Raw genomic sequence first — 22,064 nt, forward strand, 5'->3', positions numbered from 1 at the left:
GGATTTACACGGCACAAGTTTAGCATCAGTGCAAAGCTTAAACCACTTCACTCCAACTGCCAATTTGTAGTAAGTATGCTCTCTTGAAGAATCTTTTCAAACAAGACATTGCTGTCTGGTTAATTGCCTTACAAGATCATTTACCATACTATTAAATGAGTGGAGAGCATGATAGTGTGATTGATGGTAAATGACTTAATCACATTATTTAATACATCTGCTGCAAACCTGAGAGTGAATCACCCTGAGTCACTCCTGTGTATCTCCCAGCGGGACAGAGAGGCATGAGAGCAGGTTGCATGATTGTGACAGTTGCAATGAATGCTCTGATTGAAGCTGTTTTTTTTAAATTTGTTCATGAGATGTGGGCGTTGCTGGCAAGGCCAGCATTTATTGCCCATCCCTGTGAAGGTGGTGGTGAGCCGCCTTCTTGAACCGCTGCAGTCCGTGTGGTGAAGGTACTCCCACAGTGCTGTTGGGTAGGGAGTTGCAGGATTTGGACCCAGTGATGATGAAGGATCGGCGATATACTTCTAAGTCAGGATTGTGTGTGACTTGGAGAGGAACTTGGAGTTGGTGGTGTTCCCATGCGCCTGCTGCCCTTGTCCTTCTAGGTGGAAGAGGTCTCGGGTTTGGGAGGTGCTGCCGAAGAAGCTTTGGTGAGTTGCTGCAGTGCATCTTATAGATGGTACACACTGCAGCTATGGTACGGCAGTGGTGGAGGGAGTGAATGTTTAAGGTGGTGGATGAGGTGCCAATCAAGCGGGCTGCTTTGTCTTGGATGGTGTCGAGCTTCTTGAGTATTGTTGGAGCTGCACTCATCCAGGCAAGTGGCGAGTATTCCATCACACTCCTTACTTGTGCCTTGTTGATGGTAGAAAGGCTTTGGGGAGTCAGGAAGTAAGACACTCACCGCAATGTTGCACTGCCAATGACATAATTTTGCTCTGCATTTAAAAACGTGGAAAATTATCTTGCACGACAACTTAGCAAACAACAATAGCCCTTTTTAAAAAGAAACACTTTAATTCACTACTTCCTCTTAAACAGATTCCTCACAGTCAGGGTTTGGTGTCTGGCCTGGGGAGAGCTAAACTGCAATGCAAAAACTTCATTAAAGAAATTGGTACTGGAGCAGCACTAACATTCCTTCGTGGCCAACTTAATATCATTACAGCAGAGGTTCCTGAGGCAATAAACATAATCTTTAACCTTCAACAGAAAAATCTACAATGGTAGAATCCTTCTGTTGAGTGCATGTGTGTGTATTTATTTATGTTTGTGTATATATTATGGAACACAGGGGGAAGTTAAATTGCATAAATGCAAATTTGCATATGCTTTAACCACACGTGTCAGTAAAACCTCATTTAAAGACTGTGCATATAAAATTAAAGCCAGGCTATTGAATATGTATGCCCAGTATTTGATAAGCAGACTGATAATCACTTAATATCTCTGAACATTGGTCTTTGCCGTTCAGGGCAGGGAGACTGCTGTTGGCCACGGTTCTGTATGAAGCTGTATTCCCAACGTGACTTTTACTGCTCATTGCAATCACTTGACTTGCATATGAAGCTACTTTGCCCTGGATCCTGCCATCCTCTTGACATACATGTGGGATTTGCAAACAGGAGCTCACATAAGCGCTTGAAATGTCACAGCATTTATTGTGCTGACTGTTATGGTGTTCAAACTATTCAGCTTTTTAAACATGAATACCATTAAAATAAATTGGAGAAAATCTGCATTTAAATTAAACTCAGTTCTGAACTATTTTTTGGGGAAAGGATTTGAACCACAAAAGTATCACGGGTTAGGGGGAGAAATTTGTTTCAGGAGGTAGCAGAAAATGGGCAATCTCGTAGATGGTCCATGGTGCGCTGGTGGTGCAGGGAGTGAATGTTTAAGGTGGTGGATGGGGTGCCAATCAAGCGGGCTGCTTTGTCGAGCTTCTTGAGTGTTGTTGGAGCTGCACTCATCCAGGCAAGTGGAGAGTATTCCATCACACTCCTGACTTGTGTCTTGTAGATGGTGGAAAGGCTTTTGGGGATCAGGAGGTGAGACACTCGCTGCAGAATATCCAGCCTCTGACCTGCTCTTGTAGCCACAGTATTTATGTGGATGATCCAGTCAAGTTTCTGGTCAATGGTGACCCCCCAGGGTGTTGATGGTGGAGGATTCAGTGATGGTAATGCCGTTGAATGTCAAGGGGAGGTGATTAGAATCTCGCTTTTTGGAGATAGTCATTGCCTGGCACTTGTGTGGCGCAAATGTTACTTGCTACTTATCAGCCCAAGCCTGAATGTCTTTTAGGTCTTGCTGCATTCGGACATGGACTGCTTCATTATCTGAGAAGTTGCGAATGGAACTGAACACTGTGCAATCATCAGCGAACATCCCCACTTCTGACCTTATGATGGAGGGAAGGTCATTGATGAAGCGGATGAAGATGATTGGGCGTAGGACACTGCTCTGAGGAACTCCTGCAGTGATGTCCTGGGGTTGTGATGATTGACCTCCAACAACCACAGCCATCTTCCTTTGTGCTAGGTATGACTCCAGCCAGTGGAGCATTTTCCCCAATTCGCAATGACTTCAATTTTACTGGAGCTCCTTGATGCTACTCTCGGTCAAATGCTGCCTTGCTGTCAAGGGCAGCCACTCTCACCTCACCGCTGGAATTCAGCTCTTTTGTTCAAGTTTGGACCAAGGCTGTAATGAGCTCTGGAGCTGAGTGGTCCTGGTGGAACCCAAACTGAGCATCGGTGAGCAGGTTATTGGTGAGTAAGTGCCACTTGATAGCACTATCCATGACACCTTCCATCACTTTGCTGATGATTGAGAGTAGACTGATGGGGCGGTAATTGGTCAGATTGGATTTGTCCTGCTTTTTGTGGACAGGACATACCTGGGCAGTTTTCCACATTGTTGGGTAGATGCCAGTGTTGTAGCTGTACTGGAACAGCTTGGCTAGAGGCGCGGCTAGTTCTGGAGCACAAGTCTTCAGCATGACAGCCGGGATGTTGTCAGGGCCCATGGCCTTTGCTGTATCCAGTGCGTTCAGCGTTTTTTGATATCACATGGAGTGAATCGAATTGGCTGAAGACTGGCTTATGTGGTGGTGGGGATCTCAGGAGGAGGTCGATATGGATCATCCACTTGGCACTTCTGGCTGAAGATGATTGCAAATGCTTCAGCCTTGCCTTTTGCACTTGCATGCTTGGCTCCGTCATCATTGAGGATGGTGATATTCCTGGAGCCGCCTCCTCCCGTTAGTTGTTTAATTGTCCACCACCATTCATGACTGGATGTGGCAGGACTGCAGAGCTTTGATCTGATCTGTTGATTGTGGAATCGCTTAACTCTGTCTATAGCATGCTCTGTTTAGCATGCATGTAGTCCTGTTTTGCAGCTTCCCCAGTTTAGCACCTCATTTTTAGGTATGCCTGGTGCTGCTCCTGGCATGCTCTTCTACACTCCTTATTGAACCAGAGTTGGTCCCCTGGCTTGATGGTAATGGTAGTGAGGGATATGCTGCGCCATGAGTTTACAGATTGTGGTGGAGTACAATTTTGCTGCTGCTGATGGCCCACAACACCTCATGGATGCCCAGTTTTGAGCTGCTTGATCTGTTCTGAATGTATCCCATTTCGCATGGTGGTAGTGCCACACAACATGCTGGACTGTGTCCTCAGTGTGAAGAGCGAACTTTGTTTCCACAAGGACTGTGTGGTGGTCACTGCTACCAATACTGTCATGGAAAGATGCACCTGCGACAAGTAGATTGGTGAGGATGCGGTCCAGTTGGTTTTTCCCTTGTGTTGGTTCTCTCACCACCTGCCGCAGTCCTAATCTGGCAGCTATATCCTTCAGGACTCGGCCAGCTTGGTCATTAGTTGTGCTATCCAGCCACTCTTGATGATGGACATTGAAGTCGTCCCCCCCCCCCACCCCCCCAAGAGTACATTCTGAGCCTTTGCTACCCTCAGTGCTTCTTCCAAGTGGTGTTCAACATGGAGATGTACTGATTCATCAGCTGAGGGAGGGCGGTAGGTGGTAATCAGCAGGAGGTTTCCTTGCCCGTGCTTGACCTGAAGCTATGAGGCTTCATGGGGTCTGGAGTCAATGTTGAGGATTCCCTGAGCCACTCCCTCCCAACTGTACACCACAGTGCTGCCTCCTCTGGTGGGCCTGTCCTGCTGGTGGGTTAGGACATACCCAGGGATCATGATGGAGGAGTTTGGAACGTTGGCTGAAAGGTATGATTTTGTGAGTATGACTATGTCAGGCTGTTGCTTAACTAGTCTGTGTGACAGCTGTAGGGGGTGGCGTGTGCGCCCAGTCAGCTTCACCTCTGACTGTCCTCTGAGCGGTTCGAATCGCTCCCACACCCCTGGGTTCTAGACACCGGACTTGGGTACAGGCGGCGATACAGAAAATCAAGTAGACAAGTGGTTTGGTATAAGAAAACCAAGATTTTATTAAAAGCAGAATACAACAATCTTATGAAAATTACTGGTATGAAATACAGGCATAAACAATTACATTTATATGGGAATGGGGAACACACTGCACATCGAGGGAAAACAACTACATTAATGTTGTGTCCGTCAGCAGTAAGGCACAAGACTGCAGGAGAACGGTACAACAGGTGTTTCCTCAACGTGGCTCACTCTGGAACTGAACTGCACAGATTACTACTCAGTGCTATATACAGGTGTGGTCACTGCCGGTACTACAGTATACATGAGCTGTAAAAAGTAGTTCCCCCCCTTAAAGGTATATACATTACAATTCCTCCCCTTTTAGATTAACAGTACCATAACACTCATTTAACAATTAAATATCAAACTAATTACAATGAACACTTTTAACATACAACGTTAGCTGAAAATAGTCCATTTATATATTCAGTCTTTGGGGAGGCTTCCTGATCCTTTCTGGATAGCGCCTTTCCCGAGTGTCTTGCTCTTGGTGCGGAGGCGATTCTGGCCCCCTGTCGTCAGTTGGCTCATCAGCTTCCGATGCTACTGTTTCTGGGGTAGATGCGACTTGTACGTCGGGTTCCTCACCAGGTACGTATGGGCGAGGCATGGGGTTGACTTGTTCCTGTGACTCTAGGATCTGGTCAGCATAGCGTCTCACGATGTTCTCCCCAACGTCCACTGTGTACATTAGTGGGCCCTGCCGTGTGCATATCGTTCCTGGCTGCCATTTTTCTGTTCGGTAGTCGCGGGCCAAGACTGGTTGCCCTACATTGAAGCTCCTTGTTGGCTTCTCATGGATGTGCTGGAATTGCTTACTCTCAACATCTCTTCGTACATTTGGTCTGAGCAAATCCAGGCGAGATCTTAACCTTCAGTTAAAGAACATCATAGCCGGGGCCTGGTTGGTGATTGCATGTGTCGCATTCCGGTAGGCGAACAGGAAATTGTCCACCTTATGCTGCAGCGGAATGTTGTCATTGTACATAGCCTTTATTGCCTTCTTAAAGGTTTGTACGAACCTCTCAGCCAATCCATTTGTGGTTGGATGATACGGGGCGGATGTGTAATGCCGTACCCCATTCTTCTTCATAAACCTCCGGAACTCTTCGGACACAAACTGTGGTCCGTTATCGGAGCAAATCTGTTCTGGCAAGCCGTTCTTGGCAAAAATGGTCCGTAGGACTGCAATAGTTTTCTCCGTGGTGGTGGAGGACATTTTGATGACCTCAGGCCATTTCGAGTGCGCATCCACGGCTATTAAAAACATTGAGTCCATGAATGGACCAGCAAAATCAATATGCACCTGTTGCCATGGAGATGAGGGCCACTCCCATGGGTGTAGAGGGGCATGTGGTGGTGCATTTTGGACTTTCTGGCATCCTGAGCAGCTCTTGGTCAGGTCCTCGATTTGTTTATCGATTCCCGGCCACCACACATAAGCCCTGGCAAGGCTTTTCATTTTTACCCCTCCCAGATCACCCTCATGAAGCTCATTGAGCACTCTATACCTTAACTTGGGTGGAATTACCACTCGGGATCCACACATTAAGGTCCCCCGGCACACTGACAGCTGTTCTCTTCTTGTCGAGAATGCTGGCAACAGTGAGTCGCCATGTGCTGGCCATCCCTTCACCGTCAAATCATATACCCGAGACAGTGTCAGGTCATTTCGTGCCTCCTTTTCTATATGAGCATTAGTTACCGGTAGGTATTCAACTATAGTCGAATGAAATATTTCGACAGGATCCACTGCTGGTGCTTCCACCGCAGTAGGCAGTGGCAGGCGTGATAGCCCATCAGCATTTCCATGCTGTTTCATGCCCTTATATTCAATCTCATAGTGGTGCGCCCCTAGAAAGAGTGACCATGTTTGTAGTCGTTGCACAGTCATCACCGGAACGCCTTCTTCGGATTAAATATGGAGACAAGAGGCTGGTGGTCAGTCAGCAAGGTGAAATTCTGCCCGTGCAGATAGTGATTGAACTTTTTCACTCCCCACACTAGGCTGAGGGCCTCCCTGTCAATCTGGGCGTAGTTACGCTCGGCTGAGGTTAGTGATCGTGATGCAAAGGCTATTGGCCTCTCTGAGCCATCCGAGAATTTGTGCGACAGCACCGCTCCAATGCCGTAGGGTGACGCATCACACGCCAACCGAATTGGTAGTGCTGGGTTGAAATGGGCCAATACCTCTTTCGATGTGATTAGTATTTTGCTCTTCTGGAAAGCTCATTTACATTCATCACTCCACTTCCATGGCACTCCAGTTTGCAGTAGTGTGTTCAGTGGGTGTAGTATTGTAGACAAATTTGGCAAGAACTTATGGTAGTAGTTTACCAGCCCGAGGAACGACCTCAGTTGTGACACCTTTTCCGGTGCTGGAGCCTTGACTACTGCCTCAGTCTTTTCTGGGGACTTATGTAACCCCTCTTTATCGACAACGTGGCCACAATACGAGATCTGTTTTTTAAAAACTCGCATTTGGGGCGGTTAGCTCGGAGCCCATATTCCTTCAATCTAGTGAGCACCTGCTCCAGGTTGGCGAGGTGATCACTGTCATTTTCGCCCGTGACCAGGATGTCGTCCAAATAACACTGGGTCCCTGGGATCCCTTGCAGGACTTGTTCCATTGCACTTTGCCAAATAGCCGGAGCTGATGCTACCCCGAATACCAGCCGGTTGTATTGGTAGAGATCTTTATGGGTGTTGATTGTGAGGTATTTTTTTGATGCTTCTTCTGCCTCCATTTGCAGATACGCCTGGGCCAGATCAATCTTAGTGAAGCGTTTCCCTCCAGATAGCGAGGCGAAAATATCTTCAATCCGCGGAAGTGGATATTGCACGGTGTGAAGGATTGGGTTCACTGTTACCTTAAAGTCCCCACAGATGCGAACCTTCCTTGGTTCCCCAGGCGTGCTGCTAAACAACTTTTTCATCACAGGGACGATGGGTGTCGCCCACTCGCTCCAGTCTACCTTGGACAGTACTCCTGAACATTCCAAACTCTCCAGCTCTGCTTCGACGGCTGGGTGGATCGCATAAGGTACCGGTCTGGCCTTAAAAAATTTTGGGCTTGCATTTTCTTCGATTTTAATTGTTGCTGTCATGCCTTTTAGTGTTCCGAGTCCTTGCTGGAACACTTCTTGTGCATCGGTTAGGATCTTTGACAGTCGCCCAGGTGTGATGTCGTCATTCTTTTTGGCAGCCGCAGTCAGTGCTTGTATGGAATGCCAATCCAGCTGTGTTTTCCGGATCCATTCACGTCCCAGTAATGGTGGTCCTCCATCTTGCAATACATACAGGTCTAGTTTTGGTGTTTCTTTACCGTTATATATGATGGTCACCCTTATTTTTCCTTTGCGGTAGACTTTTTGCCCCGTGTACGTCTTCAAAATAATTTTTGTGTCTCTCAAGGGTATGTGTGAGAATAGCCGCTCATAGTCCCGTCGGTTTATGACTGATATGGCTGATCCTGTGTCCAATTCCATTTTTACCTGGACTCCTGCTATCTTGAGAGTGACCCAAATGGTTCGGTGATCCTCCGTTTTATCACATTATGTAGTTTCAGACAACTCAGCTCCCTGCTTTCGGAGTCGTTATCACTCTTTTGTTCATCTGAACTATTCTCCGTCACCTTATGTACCTTCTTGTACTTTTCTTTTGGAGATTTCTTATTGCTGGTTTTCTTTCCCGACCTGCAGACTCGGGCTATGTGTCCTACTTTTCCACACTGTGTGCACACTTTGTCTTTGAACCAGCAATCATTGTGGTCATGTGTTGTTCTGCCGCAGCGATAGCACTTCTCTGTTCTGTATGACATTTCGTTTGTGCCATATTCTTGCGGTCTCTGTTGTATCTCTGCAGCGCCCCGTGCTGTTGCTTCATATGATACCGCAATGCTGAAAGCCTTGTCCAGCGTAAGGTCCTTTTCAGATAAAAGCCGTTTCTGGGTTCCTTCATTTTGAAGCCCACACACAAACTTATCCCTTAAGGTATCTGCCAGTCCCGTTCCAAACTGGCAGTGTTTCGATAGTTTGTGCAGTTCTGTTAAATATTCAGCATTGCTTTCATCCTTATGCTGGTTCCGTTTGTGAAACTTGAATCTTTCTGCTATCAGCAGCGGTGTGGGGTTTAAATGTTCCTGTAGTATCGTCACTATGTCTCTAAAACTCTTTTCCACTGGCTTCGCTGGGGTTAATAGATTTCGTAATAAGCCATACGTCTTTGCACCCATTAAATTTAACAATACCGGCGCTTTCTTGTCATCTGACACCTCATTTGCCTTGCAGTATACCTCTATTCGTTCGACATATGTAGTCCAATCTTCGACTTCATTGTCAAATGCGGTGATACTGCCACTCTTCGGCATTTTGGGTGTGGTTTAAAATGGCTTAAAATGGTGTCTCCCGCGCTTTCCTTCCTCCCCCGCTGCTGTCAACGCCGCTCTCGGCGGTCCTCGTGGCAATGGCGGCGCCCTGTAAGTTTCGCGCGCTTCTCCTGCGCTGCTGCCAACGCCGCTCTTGTCGGTTCTCGTGGCAATGGTGGCGCCCTGTAGGTTTTGCGCACTTCTCCTGCGCTGCTGCTAACGCCGCTCTCGGCGGTCCTCATGGCAATGGCGGCGCCTCGCGAGTTTCTGCACGTCTCCCTCCCTCTCCTCGACGCTGCTCGGCCCCTGAACACCGGCTGCACCCTGTGCGCTCTGCCCTCTCTCTCTCTCTCTCTCTCTCCTGTCGACGCTGCTCGGCCCTTTGCTGTGCCGCTCGGTCGGGCTCTAGCCCGCCGCTGTCCGGGAAGGGTCTGCGCACTACCTGTTGCCAACCCGTTTCGCTGGACCACCGCGACTGGAAAGCCAAGCCTGGCTCTCAACAGCCTCCCCCGCAATTCTCGAGTCTCTGCTGGATGACTGGGTGGTTGCCCGTGTCTCTGGCCTTGACCTCCAATCTACTGGTCTCCAGGAACGAATCCCTGGCAGGTGATGCAGAGTTGCAGGTAGGATCGAATTTGCCTCGTCACCAATGTTGTGTCCGTCAGTAGTAAGACACAAGGCTGCAGGAGAACGGTACAACAGGTGTTTACTCAATGTGGCTCACTCTGGAACTGAACTGTACAGATTATTACTCAGTGCTATATACAGGTGTGGTCACTGCCGGTACTACAGTATACCTGAGTTGTAAAAAGTAGTTCCCCCCTTTAAAGGTATATACATTACAATTAACAATCCCCTTATCCTTATCCCACCCCCTTTACCTAACTAGATTAAGCTATGAGGGGCCAGGAATTCATGCTCACCAATCCAAAACCTGTTGCTTTAATGGTTGTGAGTTTTGGGGTCTGTTCTGGGCTGTCCTTTAGGGTATCCTGTCACCATGTGATCTCAGGGCACGGCGCTAAAGTTGTTGATGCGAAGTGCCCTCCTTTTCCTCAGCTACTGTCGTCATCTCGTCGCAATGGGTTTTCTTCTTCTTCTCCTTCGGGCGGTTGTCGGCGGTAATGTTACGGTCGGGGGTCAATTGGTAGTCTTTATCGTCTAGATGATTTCACTATCCAAGCTTCGAACGCCAGTTTATTCATCACTGGCGCTGCCACTCACTCTTTGAACGCCAGCTTATTCGCACTGTTCATGCATACAATGCCAACTTATTCACCAAACGCCAGCTTTTAACTAGGCCTTTGGGTTTTCCCAATGCGTCTTTCGTTGCCCTTCTCTGCTTTTATCGGTTTACCTTCTTTCTCGTCTCATCTGCCCGTTTGTGGCCTGTGTGTCCTGTGTGGTTTTGAACTCGGGTCTCGTTCTCCTTCCGTGCTTGGTCCCAGTGTAATGGGCGTCCTTGGTTGTTGAGCGGTGTGGGGAGCCAAAGGCCAAACGATGAGAACAGGAGCAAGAGAGAGATTGTCACTGATGGGCCTACAATTATACCCGTTCTTCAACTCCTTATCTGTGCGCCAAATCAGGTCAGTCCATTGTTTAACTTTTGGCCGGCTTGTTTAAATGATTACAGCCATTTATTTTAATGACATGTGGAGTGGTTGTCTCCGGGTCTAATGGCCCCGATGTCCTGGTTGTTTGTCATGGATAAGACTTAATTGTCCCCATCCTGACTTGATGGCTACTATGAGCTGTTACTGATTTAAATATGCAGAAACCTAATGGCCTCAATTCTAGGCCCATTCTGGCTTGATTTATTTCAAGTCGATTGAATGCGTATTCTGTGTTTACTTTGTCTGGCTGGCTCCAGAGAGTCCTTTTTCACAGATTCCTGCATTTTAAGTTTCGTCTCTGGGCCTGCTTGTCTGCAGAGCCCTGTTTTTAAAATCCTGTCGGTTTTGGTCACGAGGTTACAGAAGCCATTTTGGGTACCCTGTTTTTAATAACTTGTCCAAACAGGGTCCCTTGATCCATAATTTGAGGAGTGCGGGAATTTTGAGAACCTTGCATCTTACACAGCTCTCCCAATTTTGGGCCCAAGTCCCTAGATATTGGTGAGGAGGACTTTGCAGGGTCGATTGTCTGGGTGTGCCATTGTCATTTCCGAAGCCGATGCCGAGGTCGATACCGGGTGGTCCGTCCGGTTTTATTCTTATTGTTGTTTCCTGTAGCGGTTTGTTACAACTGAGTGGCTTGCTGGGCCATTTCAGAGGGCAGTTAAGAGTCAACTACATTGCTGTGGGTGTGGAGTCACGTATAGGCCAGACCAGGTAATGACGGCAGATTTCCTCCCCTAAAGAACATTAGTGAACCAGATGGGTTTTTATGACAATCCGATAGTTTCATGGTCACCATTACTGATACTAGCTTTTTATTCCAGATTTATTTAATTAACTGATTTTGAGTTCCCCAGCTGCCATGGTGGGATTTGAACTCACGTCTCTGGATCATTAGTCCAGGCCTCTGGATTACTGATGAGTTCTGACGAAGGGTCATCGACCTGAAACGTTAACTCTGTTTCTCTCTGCACAGATGCTGCCTGACCTGCTGAGTATCTCCAGCATTTTCTGTTATTATCTCTGGATTACTAGTCCAGTAACATAACCATTATGTTACCATTCCCTCGCATTCCCCACACTAGTAAATATCTCTGCTGCTCTGTTGTGTAAATAATAAAATGTGGTCATAATGAAAAGAGCAGTTCGTACATCTAAAATTAAACCAGAAAATGCTGGAAATACACAGCAGGTCAATCAGCATCTGTAAAGAGGAAAGGCAGATTCATGTTTTATGCCTGTACCATTCAACAGAACAAAAAGTTGAAAGATAAGCGAGCCCCATTGTAGAGGGGAACGAGACGACAGATACTGCAATCATTGAGGTAAACTTCTTTCAGTTTCCTATACCATACACAAATCATCTGTGGTTTCAGTCTACACAGTAAATCACTTCCTGTTTCAGTCTCGTGTACTATACACTAAATTACTTCCTGTTTCAGTCTTGTGTACTATATAATCATAAGAATGGTTACAGCACGAAAGAAGGCTATTCGACCCGTTGAGCCCGTGCCGGCTCTCTGCAAGAGCAGTTCAACTACTCCCACTCCCACGCCCTTTCCCCGGAGCCCTGCAATTTTTTTTCCTTCAGGTACTTATCCAACTCCTTTTTGAAAGCTGTGATCGAGTCTGCCTCCACCACCCTTTCAAGCATTGCATTCCAGATCCTAACCACTCGCTGAGTAAAAATGTTTTTCCTCATGTCACCTTTGGTTCTTCTGCCAATCACCTTAAATCTGTGTGCTCTGGTTCTCCACCCTTCCTCCAATGGGAAGTTTCTCTCTACCTACTCTGTCTAGACCCCTCATGATTTTGACCACCTCTATCAAATCTCCTCTCAACCTTCTCTGCTCTAAGGAGAACAACCTCAGCTTCTCCAGTCTATCCACGTAAACTGGAGGCTATACACCACTATGCACTAAATCACTTCCTGTTTCAGTCACATTCAATTACTTCTTGTTTCAGTCTTGTGTACACATACCAAACCATCTCCTGTTTCAGTCTCATGTACCTCCTGGTCAGATTGACGTACCACATAATAGACTCTCTTTTCTTTACCACCAAACCATTTCCTGTTTCAGTTTTATATCTCACACACCAAACCATTTCCTGCTTCAGCCTCTTGCACCATACATGAACCATTTGTTTAGTACACCAAATTATTTTCTTTTTCAATCTCAGGCACTTCATAAAAATAAGTTTCCTATTTCAATATATTGTAGCATAATCTAAACCATCTCCTGTATCTCATGCCAAACTATTTTTTCAGTTGCTACATATGTTTATACTATAAATTTCTCATTAAATTGTAAAGGGCTACTTGCCGGATAGTACACTCCCTTTCACTGTGTTAATCTACAAATCTAGGGCTAAAAATTCAATTAGACCCGAAAATGGGCACGGGAATCATGATGCACCACGGCCCACGTGCATTGAAAGTAATGCAGGCAGCACGAATGCTAATTATCATGATTGATGCGTGCAGTCCAGCGCTGAGTGCACTGCTGATTGGCTGAAGTTTGTGAAGCTCTATTTATAGCTAGCCTCCAGTTTTAAAGGCAGTCTGCACTTCTTAAAGGTGAGGTGCATTCTGCATTCAGCAGCTGCTGGAAGTGCTTGTCAAGGCAACTGTCACTCACTGAATGCAACTTCAAAAGCCTTATCCCACCATACTACTAGCCTCACACACTTCGCAATGGATCACACCCCCCTCACTCACCTACCAACAATCTCTATCAATCACGACTCATGCCTCACATTCATAGCTTCACCTCACCCTCATACACCTACCACTGCTGCAATCCTCACACCCACATCTCACACCTTTCACACACTGCCAGCTATTCAACCATGACAGGCACATCACCCAAACACATTGCACCACACTCACTCACACGCTTCACCCAATCACATTGCACCACACTCACTGACACAGTTCCCTTTCTCTTGCAGGGTGAGGTGGCTCATAACCGCAGGCAGCTGCAGCTAACCAGCGGGGGACATGCAAGCCTGTATATCTGACCCAGCTGGAGGAGATGGTGCTCAACATTATAGGAGGGGCTGTCACTGTGGCCATGGCGATTGACGAGGCTGAAACCATTGAAGATGACGGTATGCTTATACCTAATCATCCTTCTCACATCGCACTTTCCCCTCATCCCACAATCTCTTCTCACTTACAGGTTGTTGATGGTGTAAGCATGCACATCTTGCTTTCCCCCCCGCCCCTCACCACAACCCTATCCTTGTGCCTTTCTCCTTTCAGATACCCAAGAACTCCAACCTTCCCAGCCAGTGCAGGAAGAGCAAGAGGAGATTGATGGAGAAGAACAGACAGCATCACTCAATTTCACAATCGCAGGCACCAGCTCAGATACTGACACTGCATGTCATTTAGAGAGTAGTATAGAGGCGGGATCTGCATGTGGTGAGTCACCGGGCATGAGTGGCCTGCAACCAGGGCAGGGGGAAAGGGTAGCTTGGGTGCCAGCTCCCCGGAGGGTGAGATCGCACATGAGTTCTGCTGCAAAGGACTTCGATGGGGCAGACTACAGAAGAAGGGTGATGGGCATGCACACAGAAATGCTTGGTGCATTGGCAGGCCTACCAGAGAGTCTGTTGTCACTGTCAAGGAGCATGGAAAAGTCTGGCACCAACCTTGCACAGGGCTTTGTGCAGAGCTTGGAGCCAATGATTTCCAGGATGGAAGTGATGAGCAAATCCATTAGAGCACTTGTGGGCCTAACCATGATGCATCGTTTGATGGCCAATGTCTTAGCTTCCATTGCAGCACAAGCATAAGAACACAAGAACATAAGATGTAAGAGCAGGAGTAGGCCATTTGGCCCCTTGAGCCTGCTCCGCCATTCAATAAGATCATGGCTGATCTGATCTTGGCCTCAACTCCACTTCCCTGTCCGCTCCCCATAACCCTTGACTTTCTTACCATTCAAAAATCTGTCTATCTCCACCTTAAATATATTCAATGACCCAGGCTCCACAGCTGTCTGGGGAACAGAATTCCAAAGATTCACGACCCTCTGAGCAAAGAAATTCCTCCTCATTTCCATTTTAAATGGGTGCCCTCTTATTCTGAAATTATGCCCCCTAGTTCTAGATTTCCCCATGAGGGGCAACATCCTCTCTGCATCTACCCTGTCAAACCCCTTCAGAATCTTATGTTTCAATAAGATCCCCTCTCATTCTTGAGTATAGGCCCAACCTGCTCAACCTTTCTTCATAAGACAACCCTTTCATCTTCGGAATCAACCTCGTGAACTTTCTCTGAACTGCCTGCAATACAAATATATCCTTCCTTAAATAAGGAGACCAAAACTGTACGCAGTACTCCAGGTGTGGTCTCACCAATGCCCTGTACAGTTGTAACAGGACTTCCCTACTTTTATACTCCATTCCCTTTGCAATAAAGGCCAACACTCCATTTGCCTTCCTAATTACTTACTGTACCTGCATGCTAACTTTTCGTGATTCATGTACAAGGACCCCCAGATCCCTCTGTACCTCAGCATTTTGTAATCTCTCCATTTAAATAATAATTAGCTTTTTTATTTTTCCTACCAAAGTGGATAACCTTGCATTTCCCCACATTATACTCCATCTGCCAGATTCCTGCCCACTCACTTAGCCTATCTGTATCCCTTTGGAGATTCTTTGCGTCCTCCACACAATTTGCTTTCCCACCTATCTTTGTATCATCAGCAAATTTGGCTACATTACACTCGGTCCCTTCATGCAAGTCATTAATATAGATTGTAAATAGTTGAGGCCCCAGCACAGGTCACTGCAACACCCCACTAGTTACAGTTTGTCAACCTGAAAATGACCCATTTATCCCGACTCTCTGTTTTCTGCCAGAAGAGACCGAACATCTGAGTGCTGTAGTGAAAGCTCAGACTTCTGTCATGCAAGCTCAGCTTGCTGCCACGAAAGCACAGACTGCTGCCATCATGGCTGTGTTTACCAATGTGGAAAGGGGCTTGCAGGATGTCACAGCAGTCCCGCAATCTGCCCTCAAACAGGTTACTAGGATTGCTAAGGCACCGGCCCGGGGGAGTGGCAGTGGCTCCATGGAGCACGAACCTGCTGTCCTCTCTCAGGATGACAACATTTGTCGTCCCACCACTGCCACTCTGCCAGTGCCCTTGCTGTTGCTTGTCAGCCAGCCAGCCCAGACTTCTGCCGCCCATGCCGAGGTGGTGCAGTCTACAGTCGGGCTTTCTGGGCCCAGTGCTGCTCGAGGTCATCCTGCAAGGCCATCTGCAGTCTCCCCCATTGAAAGTCAGCAGCCTTCCACCAGCCATGCTGCAGCCACTAGGGTCGCGCTTTGTAGGAGCACTAGGACAGACAAAGGCATACGGAAGACAGGCACTAAGGGAATGCAAAGGGTGATTAGTTGACTTTGTTATGTAGTATTGGATTGAATCATTTATAAATGTGGTTTGGAATGTTTGTTTTGTGGTGGCTTTCATTTCAGCATTGTGGCCAAGAGGACGCTGTGATGTTCCGTGACAGAGGGATGGTAAGGTGGGGAAGTGTTGAGCAATGGGAATCTGGGGTTCCATTCAGGAGAGCCGGAGTCTGATGATGCGCGGATGGGCAGCCCGTCCAAAACATGGATATGTAGGCTGCCTCCTCCATTCCGCCTCCTCTTCCTCTTCCTCCTCCTCCTGAGGTGGTCCCGGAACCCATGGTTCCAAGGGCTGTGCCTTCACGGTGGCCAAGTTGCGGAGGATGCAGCAGACCACTAAGCATTGGGACACCTGCTCCGGCTAGTCCTGGAGGGCTCCTCCCGAGTGATCAAGGCAGCGAAACTGTTGCTTCAGCACCCCGATGATCTGCTTGATGACGTTCCTCATGGCAGCATAGCTCTCATTATATGAGTGCTGACCACGAGTGGTGGGGTTGTGGAGGGCAGTCATCAGCCAGGTGTAGATCAGATAGCCCTTGTCACCAAGCAGCCACTCTCAGTTTCGACATGTTGGCTGGAAGATTGCTGGCACAGCGGATTGGTGCAGGATAAACGCATCATGACTGGATACCGGGCATTCACTAGCAAGATGTGCTAGGCGTGGTCGCACACCAACTGTATATTAAGTGAGTGGAACTCTTTGCAGTTACAGAACATCTCACCATGGAGATGCGGTGTCTGCAAAGCCACGTGTGTAGATTCAATGGAGCCCTGCACCATGGGGAAGCCCGATATCCTGGCAAAGCCACCTGCACACTCCTCTTGCTTCTCTCTGTTTAGCAAGAAGACAATCAAGTCCCCTCTCCTGGAGTACAAAGCCTCGGTGACCTCCCGGATGCAGCGATGGACGGCAAACTGCGTGATATTTGCTATGTCGCCTGTTATAGCCTGGAAGGACCCGTTTATTACGTCCGTGAATGATTGAGACACGGACAGCAGGAGTTGAACAAAACAAGTCTTTACTGATGGAAGTCAATAGTGAAACTGAAAACAACAGAGGCTCACTAGCGCCTTTTATACAGGGGTGGTCACTGCCGGTACTGCAGTCTGAGACCAGTTATTCTCTCAAAGGTACATACACAACAATTCCTCCCCTTTTAGATAAACAGTACATAACATTCATTTAACAACTAAATGATAACTAATTACAATCACAATTACGGTTACTAGATACATTGGTTAAGTTTAAGCAATTATAAGTTCAGTCTTTGAGGAGGCTTCCTGATTCTGTCTGGATAACGCCTCTTTGGGGTATCAGGTTCTTCTGGCAATGTTGAGTCGGGATCAATGTCGTTGTTTGGTTCATCTGCTTCCAATATTACCGGTTCTGCGGTAGCTGCAATTGGAACGTCGATTTCATTACAAGGTGTATCAGATCGTGGTGTGGAGTTGACGTTTTCCAGTGACTCTAGAATCTGGTCAGCATGGCGTCTTACAATGCTCTCCCCAACGTCCATGGTATACATGAGAGGTCCTTGCCGTGTACAAATCGTTCCTGGCTGCCATTTCTCAGTGCGGTAGTCCCGAGCCAAAACTGGTTGACCTATCTTAAAGCTCCTGGTCGGCTTTTCATTCATATTCTGAAACTGCCTGTTCTCCACATCTCTTTGGATGTTTGGCTTAACCAAATCCAAGCGGCATCGTAGTCTTCGATTGAAGAACATCATGGCTGGGGTTTGGTTGGTAACTGCATGTGTCGCATTCCGGTAGGCAAACAAGAAGTTGTCCACCTTGTGTTGTAGGGGTATATCTTCATTACACATTGCCTTGATAGCCTTCTTGAATGTTTGGACAAACCTCTCGGCCAATCCATTAGTGGCTGGATGATATGGGGCAGATGTGTAATGCTGAACACCATTGTTCTTTAAGAACCTCTGGAACTCTTCAGACACAAACTGTGGTCCATTGTCAGAGCAAATCTGTTCAGGCAGCCCATTCCTGGCGAATATGGTTCGTAAAACTGTGATAGTTTTTTCCGTGGTGGTTGAGGACATTTTTATTACCTCTGGCCACTTTGAATGTGCATCCACTGAAAATAAAACATCGAGTCCATGAAGGGACCAGCAAAATCAATGTGCACCCTTTGCCATGGAGATGAGGGCCACTCCCATGGATGCAGAGGAGCTTGTGGTGGGGCATTTTGGACCTTCTGGCATCCTGCACAGCTCTTGGTCATCTCTTCGAATTCTCTATCGATTCCCGGCCACCACACAAACGCTCTGGCTAAGTTCTTCATTTTTACCCCACCCAGATGACCCTCATGAAGCTCATTGAGCACTCTATCCATCAACTTAGGTGGAATTACTACTCTGGATCCACACATCAAGGTTCCTCTGCACACTGACAGCTGTTCTCTTCTCGGCGAGAATGCTGGCAGCAGTGGTTTGCCATGTGCTGGCCATCCCTTCATCGTTAAATCATAGACCCGTGATAGTGTCGGGTCATTCCGTGTTTCCTTTTCTATGTTTGCATTCGTCACAGGGAGACATTCGACTATGGTCGAGTGGAATAACTCCATTGGATCCACTGCAAGGTCGTCTTCTTCCACCGTCGGCAATGGTAGGCGTGACAATCCACCAGCATTTCCATGCTGTTTAGTTCCCCTGTACTTGATGCCATATTGGTGTGCCCCTAGGAAAAGGGACCACCTCTGCAGCCGTTGTGCTGTCATTATCGGTACGCCCTTCTGAGGGTTGAAAATGGAGACAAGAGGTTGATGATCGGTTAGTAGAGTAAATTTTTGACCGTGCAGGTAGTGATTGAACTACTTCACCCCCCACACTAGGCTGAGGGGCCTCTCTGTCAATCTGGGCGTAGTTACGCTCAGCAGAAGTTAACGAGCATGACGCAAAAGCTATCGGCCTCTCTAAACCATCAAGGAATTTATGTGACAGTACCGCCCCAATGCCGTAGGGAGATGCATCACACGCCAGTCTGATCGGCAGTGCTGGGTTGTAGTGATCAATACTTCCCTTGAAGTGATTAAGTCCGTACTCTTCTGAAAGGTCCGCTTACAATCATCGCCCCATTTCCATGCTACCCCCGTTTGTAGCAGGGCGTTCAGTGGGTGCAGAATTGTTGACAAATTCGGCAAAAACTTATGATAGTAATTCACCAATCCGAGGAATGACCTCAGTTGCGACACATTTTCAGGCGCTGGGGCCTTAACAACCGCTTCAATTTTGTCAGGGGACTTATGTAACCCCTCTTCATTAATCAAGTGGCCACAATACGATATATGTTTCTTAAAAAATTCGCACTTGGGGCGGTTGGCTCGCAGCCCATGTTCCCGTAGTCTAGTGAGCACCTGTTCTAGGTTGTTAAGGTGTTCACTGTCATCTTCACCTGTCACAAGGATGTCGTCCAAGTAACACTGAGTCCCCGGAATCCCTTGCAGGACTTGTTCCATCGCTCTTTGCCATATCGCCGGAGCCGATGCTACTCTGAATACCAATCGATGGTACTGGTAAAGACCTTTGTGAGCGTTTATCGTGAGATACTTCCTAGAGGACTCTTCAACCTCCATCTGCAAATATGCTTGTGCTAGGTCAATTTTTGTAAAACGCTTCCCTCCAGACAGTGAGGCGAAGATGTCTTCTATCCTTGGAAGAGGATATTGTACTGTGTGAAGGACTGGGTTCACCGTCACCTTGAAATCCCCACAGATGCGAATCTTCCTTGGCTCCCCAGACTTATTGCTTAACGTTTTCTTCATGACAGGAACGATGGGTGTCGCCCACTCGCTCCAGTCGACCTTAGACAACACGCCTGCCTGCTCCAGATTCTCCAGCTCTGCCTCGACGGCTGGGCGAATAGCATATGGTACCGGTCTTGCTTTAAAAAACTTGGGAACTGCATTCTCTTCTATTTTTATCAAGGCGGTTACGCCTTTAAGCGTGCCCAGTTCTTGTTGAAATACCTCTTTGGCGTTAGCTAAGATTGTTGACAATCGTCCAGGAGTGACGTCTTCATCTTTTTTACCGTCCACCATCATTGCATGAATGGAGTGCCAATCTAAGTTTATCTTCCTGATCCATTCCCGTCCCAGTAACGGTGGTCCACCATTTGGCAGTATGTAGAGATACAATTTCCGTATTTTCTTGCCGTTGTATTCGACGGGCACCCTTATTTTTCCTTTGGGGTATACTTTTTGCCCCGTATACGTCGTCAAGACGATGGATGTCTCTCTCAAGGGTATGTGTGAAAATAGCCGCTCGTAGTCTCGTCGATTCATGACGGCTAGCGCTGATCCTGTATCCAATTCCATTTTAACTTGGGACCCTGCTATCGTGAGGGTGACCCAAATGGTTCGGTGATCCTCTTTTGCGATTACATTGTGAAGTTTGAGACAGCTCAGTCTCCTGTTCCCGGATTCACTATCGCTCATCTGGTCTTCAGAACTACCGTCCGTCATCTTTTGTACTTTCTTGTACGGTTCCTTAGTAGCCTTTTTGTTGTCGCTGGTCTTCTTCCCAGACCTGCAAACCCGTGCAATGTGTCCCATCTTCCCGCATTGCCTGCATATTTTGTCTTTGGACCAGCAGTCCTTCTGGTCATGGTTAGTTCTGCTGCAGCGATAACATTTTGCGAATCCCCATGTCATTTCGTGGGTGCCGTATTCCTGTGGTTTTTGTTGAATTTCTGCAGCTCCCCTGGCTGCTGCTTCATACGATACTGCCACGCTGAAAGCCTTATCTAGCGTCAGCTCTTTCTCTGAGAGTAACTTCTTCTGTGTTCCTTCACTCAGGAGTCCACAGACAAATTTGTCCCGTAAGGTATCTGCCAGTCCTGCTCCGAACTGGCAGTGCTTTGATAGCTTGCGTCGTTCCGTAAGGTACTCAGCATTGTTCTCATTTTATGCTGAGTTCTCCTGTGGAATTTTAAATCTTTCTGCTATCAACAGCGGTGCAGGGTTTAGGTGTTCCTGTAGGACAGCAACAATTTCGTTAAAACTCTTCGCCTTCGGTTTGGCTGGAGTAATCAGGTCCCGCAATAGGCCGTACGTTCTAGTGCCCATTAAGTTTAGCAATATCGATGCCTTTTTCTCCTCCGCTATTTCGTTTGCCTCGAAATATACCTCGACTGTTTCCACATACGTGGTCCAGTCCTCTATTGTATTATCAAAAGCAGTGATACAGCCAGTCTTCGGCATCTTGCAAATCTAAAATGGCGCCTCCCGCGCTTTGCCTTCTTCCCCGCTGTTGTTAGCGCTGCTTTCCGCGGTTCCTGTTGCAACCTGCAGCTCCTCGTGGTTTCTTGCGCGTTTAATATTTCTTTTTTAAATTATTTTCCTGTCGTGGAACAACCCTGTGGGACTCTTGCCTCCCTCTTCGCGGGTCTATACGCAGCCCGGCTTCGTAGCACCAGCCGTGCCCTGTGTGCTCCACCCTCTCTCTCTCTCTTCTTCCCGACAACGCTGCTCGGCCCCGTTGCAAACCACCCGCTCGAGTTCGCGACTGCCGCAGCCCAGGAAGGATCAGTGCACTACCTGCCACCAGCCCGATTAGCTGAAGCACCGTCGACAGGAACCAGGCCCCGCTTCCGACAGCTTCTCCAGCAATCTTCAACTCCGCAAACACAGGGGCGGATGCCCATGGTCGACGTCCGTTTCTACTGCCTCTTACTTTCTTTTCTTTCTGGCCTTGACCTCTGCTCACTTTGCTGTAGGAATGGATCTCAGGAGGTGGTGCAGACTGTAGGTAGGTTCGTATCTGCTCGTCGCCAGTATTACGTCCGTGAATGATTGAGACACGGACAGCAGGAGTTGAACAAAAAAAGTCTTTACTGATGGAAGTCAATAGTGAAACTGAAAACAACAGAGGCTCACTAGCGCCTTTTATACAGGGGTGGTCACTGCCGGTACTGCAGTCTGAGACCAGTTATTCTCTTAAAGGTACATACACAACACCGTTGATTAAAAAATTCAGGGCCATGGTCACCTTGAGGGCCACTGGCAGCATCGTTGGCGCCCTACTGTGAGGCTGCAGATCTGGTTCCAAGAGGTGGCAGATTTCTGTGACCACCTCCTTGGTGAAACAGAGCCGCCGAACACACTGCTCCTGGCTTAGGTTCAAGTAGAAGTGTTCCCTGAAGACCCTAGGTGGGTA

The sequence above is a fragment of the Somniosus microcephalus genome, chromosome 11 (genome assembly GCF_052327205.1).
Source record: "Somniosus microcephalus isolate GS21.2 chromosome 11, FLI_Smic_1.0, whole genome shotgun sequence".
NCBI classification, from domain to species: Eukaryota; Metazoa; Chordata; class Chondrichthyes; order Squaliformes; family Somniosidae; genus Somniosus; species Somniosus microcephalus.